At 51.7% G+C, this 5,227-nt stretch overlaps 1 pseudogene; it reads right to left on the bottom strand.

Annotated features, from left to right (window-relative positions):
- Positions 1 to 1,495: 1,495 nt before the first annotated feature.
- On the bottom strand, positions 1,496 to 3,102 carry LOC102311682 (annotated as a pseudogene).
- Between the last annotated feature and the right edge of the window lie 2,125 nt (positions 3,103 to 5,227).

Genomic DNA, 5,227 nt, shown 5'->3' with positions numbered 1-5,227 from the left:
GAAAGGAAGAGAGGACAAGAGAAGAGGAGAAGAGAGGAAAGAAAAGGGGGGGGAAGGGTGGGGCATGAAAATGAGAACAGCAGGTATTGGAGAAGGGGGATTTTTATAGCCTAAGGCCAGAAGGGGCATGAAGGAGGAGTGGTCCCGCTCCTGAAATTCAGATGATATCTCCACTTCACTAGCAGGGACCACACCCTTGGTAACGATGGGCGATGAGGGGTGAGGAAGTGTGAATAGTGCTGCAGTTTGGGGAAGGCCTTGAAAGGGACTGGCAACGGCTCTCGGGCCGGGCAGATGCCCCAAAGAAGGCATCCCCTACAGGAGTGAAGACTGGGCATTACGGAGGTCTTGGAGATTGTTGTGAATGTATAACAGGTAGGCTTGTGATGACTATCGACCCAGGAGCTTGATTAAGTGGTCTGGGATTCCTTTACAGGAGGCAGAAGTCGCGGCGCCGATGCGGAAGTAATGGCCAGAGAAGAGATTTGGAGGAATCCCGGAAGACGAGAGCACTTGGCGAAAGTGTGAGAGGAACCATGTCCTGGTTGGGGCATGGCCAGATTCGGTGATGAACGGAGGAGGATCTGAAGGTAAGGCGTGCTGAGATTTTTTGAGGTCGAGGTAATGGGTTAGTGATTCGAAAGGACTTAAAGGTGAGTTTATTTTGAAGTAGTATATAGGCGTGGGGCTGCCCGATTGACTGGTTTTGCTTCATTTGAGGGTGAAAATGAGGCAGTCTTTGGAGACTGGGTGGATGTCACTCGAGCATGGGTGAAGAGTCGGATGGAACTTCGAAGATGAGGAGGTGAACTCGGAACAGCATAAGAAGCCGAAGAAGGTGAGCAGGAACATGGCTTCGAGTGTGCGTGCCAGGAAGTAGTCGCTATACTTCAGCCGGAGGATGGAGATGCAGCGATGTAGAAGATCTGAAGATAGGGGTAAGCAGTGTAGGGTCGTGGCAGGTGACTGACGCTGGACACCTTTGATAAATAGTGATATCTGAGATGACATAGTGGTTGGGCATGGTGAACCTGTGAGCAGTTTGGCAAAGGACTTGATGCCGCTGAGGTATGACTTTATGGTGGGAATTTTGATGCTCAGGAAGCGGAAGGCATGAAATATGAAGCTGGAAACTGTTGCGATGTCGAATGACGGGAAGGGCGGGTTGAAGTTATGATGGAATGAACGGAACGTGTTCCAAGCGGTCCAATAGGAAGACAATGTGCTTGCTGCAAGGCTATTTATAATTGCTTCTTGGGAGATGCTGATGAGTTCTACGATGCTGGAGTTTAGATCTTGAACGTCGTGGCTGAAAATGGAGGAACTGGGGTTGGGGCTGCCTCTGCGTGGGGTGCCAAGGCTCTGAATGTCTTCGGCTGTGACAGCCCCCAAAGCCGGCAGAAGGAGCGGCACCTGTGAAGAGCTGAACGCCATCGGGGTGGGACAGCTGATCATCGTAGAAGAAAGTGATGCTGTTCCAATTAGCGAGCAGAAGTTACCAGAGACGCAGTTTCGCCATGGAAGAGCTATCCAGCGTGATGGAGTCAAGGAGTGACGGTTTAGATGCAGCGAATGAAAGCAAGTGAGAGATAAAGGAGTGGCCTTGAGGGATTAGGCGCAGAGCGAAGTTTAAGTGTTCCAACAGGGAGAGCAGCTGTCGTTAGGAGCAAGTGGGAGCAAGGAGAAAGTTTTGGAGGAGAAGGGTGATGCGATTGAGTTTTTCGATGGGCAGGGAGGCCTGGAAACGTTCAGTGTCGAGGGTTATCCCGGGGAACTCCAGCGATGTTGAAGGTCCCTCTGTTTTCTCTTCTGACAAAGGAATGCCGAGTTCGGAGAAGACTGACCTCAGAGTGGATAACCCGTGAGGTGGTGGTGACGTGGGAGGGGAGATGACTAGGAAGTCATCGAGGAGGTGAACCAAAAAAGGCAGCTTGTGGTAGTTAGAGAGGATCGAACATAGAGCTTCGTAGAGTGAATCGAAGAGCTTGGGGCTGCTTTTGCAGCCGAAGGTCAGTCTGACGGTGAAATAATAGGCATCCCTCCACTTGACTCCGAAAAGGTGCCAGAAGTCGGGGTGAATCGGCAAGACCTTAAAGGCACTTGTGATGTCAGCTTTAGAAAGCCATGCGCCTCTGCGAGAGAAATGGCATGTTTCACTGTTGAGTATTTGAGAGAGTAGTCATCACTGGGAATGAGGCTATTTATGCTTGGAATCTGACTGCAGTGGGGAGCAGAAAGATCGATGATGATGCGCTTTTTGCCTGAATATTTCCTGGTGGCGATGCCCCGAGGGTTGATATGAAAGAGGGGGAAGGGAGGTTCGGGGAAGGGTCCGATCATGAAACCCTCCCTGACTTCCTTGGCGAGCAGGGTGTCGACGATTTCTGGGTCTTGGAAAGCTGACTGCAGGTTTTTGCAAGTGCAAGAAACCGATGGCTGGGCGACGATCCCTGGGTGGAAGCCTTCTGAGAAACCTTTTACTAAGAAGTTGACGAAGTCTGGGTTAGGGTGATTTTTTAAGGCGTCTTCTACTGCCGGAATATGGATGGGTGTGGAGGCTGACAGAGCTAGTCATGGCTTGGTGGGGTTGTGGGGGCATGCGGGGCGGGAATGGCCGCCACCACAAAAGGAGCAGCAGTGAAGATAGCAGCACTGAGACAAGGAACAGCCGGAGTCATTGAAGTTATTGCAAATGGTACGGCCTCCGAGGTGCATGATGGGCCTGCCCTGCCTGTCTGAACCGTGAGGCAAAGGCATGCTGGGGGTGGAGATTGTGGGTTTTGAAGGCTCTGGTATGGGAGCTGGGGTCAAGCGGGAGAGAACGGAAGGACAGCGCAAGGGCTGTGGATCGTTTTGGGTCGGGACTATGCAGGCAGAAGTGGGATGTGACGGGGCGCCAAACGACTTGCAGGAGAGAGAAGAACGGGCGGCGAAGACGTGGCAGTAGATTTCCTGATTGAGACTGCCCCAGAAGGTGTCTTGGTTAAACTGCTGAAGGCGAGTAGCTGCCTGAGAAGCAAACTGGATGTAGTACTGATAGAATTCAGTGCCGCCAAATCGTAACGCGAGGTCAAGAATAATGGTCAGATAGGAGTCGAACATTTGTCTTCAGGAGGGAAAAGCGGTGCAGAGGATGTCTCTGTATAACGAGAAGGCTAGAGGAAACTCGACTGGAGTGAGCCCTTTTGACCGAGAAGGGGCCACACCACGTATAATAATGGAACCATTGTGGCCATCAATCACATTTTGAAGAGCAGGTTGCGTGAGAGGAGGAAGAATGAGCTTAGCTAAATCTATGTATTTACCAGCGATGATGTGTTGGCGAAGGTTAGCAGATGAAGAAGTAGGCTTTGGGGCCGGTGGGTTGGGAGGAGGAATTGCCATGGCCAGTGAAAACTGAGTAGTGTTAGCTTGAAGAAATGGAGCCTGGGCAAAAAGGCTAGGCCAGGTGCAGCTCTGAACTTCACTGATGGGAGGAGGAAAGGCTGCTGGGTTGGAGGGATGAACGATTGGACGGCTGGTTGTAGGAATGTTAGCTGAAATAAGGTGGGAAGGAGCGAAGGTGAGAGGACCTGGCAACCCTGTGCCGAGGTTAGCTGTGGTGTTTAACAGAGGAGGAATAAGGGGCTGAGAACCTAGCATCCCGGTGCTGAGGTTACCTGTAGTGTTTAGCAGAGGAGGAAAAGGTGGCTGAAAACCTGGCATCCCGGTGCCGAGGTTGGTGGCAGAGTTTAGCAATGAAGTAATATGAGGCTCAAGCCTGGCAACTCGGTGCCGAGAGTGTTTGTTGGGGCGAGCAGAACTGGCAACCCTAGACCAGTGTCACGCTGAGAGGGAGGAGCAGTTGAGGAGGGAGCATGCAGTGTCACGACTGGGGCAGCAGTCGTATGAAGGTGAGAAAGGAGGATCCAATAGCAGACAATGGTGGAGGTGCAAGTGGGATTTATTAACAGTGAACAATAACCAAGATGTAGGCAGAACTGAACATAAACCTAAACTGGGAAACCTAACACAAAAAGGAGGACACGGAGCGAGGAGCAGAGAGACACGGGCAAACACGGAAGAATCACTAAGAAACATAGAGGATGAACACAGACGGCGCGACGAGGAGCACAGGCAGACACGCAGTATAAATACACACACCAGGTAATCAGGAAATGGCACACAGGAGGGGACACAGCTGGAACTACTGAACATAACGAGTCACAACCTACAAAGTAAAACAGGAAACACACAGACTGTTTTACAGCACAAAACTTGGGACCCGAACAGAGCACAGAGGGAAGACACAGGTAGGGATGATGGAGACACAAAGAACAACTACAAACAGAATAAACTAGAAAATAATAATAGTAACACAAAGCGCTGGGTCACCGACCCAGGACCATGACATGCAGAGTGGTGGCGAGCTGCAGCTGTAGCTGGCTGGGTAAGGCTGAAAGAAGCGAGGAAGCATTGTTAATGGAGGCACTAGCTTCGTTTGTGCCCGGAAGAGGATTAACTCTGCGCTGAGATGTTAAGAGGAAACGGAATAATGTAGCCTTGTTATCGGATCGAGGAAAGGGGATGCCTCTCTCTTTCAGAACTCGTTGGAGACGGTCGACGGTCCAGGCGGAGATCTTCGTGGGCAAAGTATCTTTGGGAGACCTCACCAGAGCATGGGAATGGCGGTGCGATCTCGGAGTTGAACGCTGAGATTGATCGTGTTTCCAGGAAGCTCCGCGGGGCTGGAGATGCGCCTCAGGGTGATCCGGAGTGGAGCTCTGCCGAGAACTAGTACTGGGAGGGGATTGTCCTCTAGCAGGAGATCAGAGGTTGTAGTTTTGAGGGGAAGGGGAGCGACTGGAGCAGCTGTATTGTTGAATGGAGTGGAGAGAGGAGTTCTGGGGAATGCGAATGGCAGACCTGATGTCTGCGCGGCAAGGACGGCTGCTGGAGGGCGCGCTTGTAATAGGGCACTCTGCGGCAGCTCCACTAGGAAGATCGGTTTGCAGATCCCAAACTGCCAGGGGAAAATCAGGTGGAGAAATAGTGAGGTCTTGGTCCGATTGGCTGAGCGACGGGGAATCTATGGTGATGAGCCGAAGGGTGAGTAGGAATCAAGCTCTTAGAATCTGCGAGGCGTCTGGCGACGGGGGGTGTTTGCATGAAAATGAGAACAACAGGCATTGGAGAAGGGGGCTTTTTATAGCCTGAGGAGTGGTCCCGCTCCTGAAATTCAGATGAC

This window comes from Haplochromis burtoni, unplaced genomic scaffold, assembly GCF_018398535.1.
Source record: "Haplochromis burtoni strain Fernald_Lab_line unplaced genomic scaffold, NCSU_Asbu1 Contig_1080, whole genome shotgun sequence".
NCBI lineage: Eukaryota > Metazoa > Chordata > Actinopteri > Cichliformes > Cichlidae > Haplochromis > Haplochromis burtoni.
This window is presented reverse-complemented; position numbering and strand designations above follow the sequence as displayed.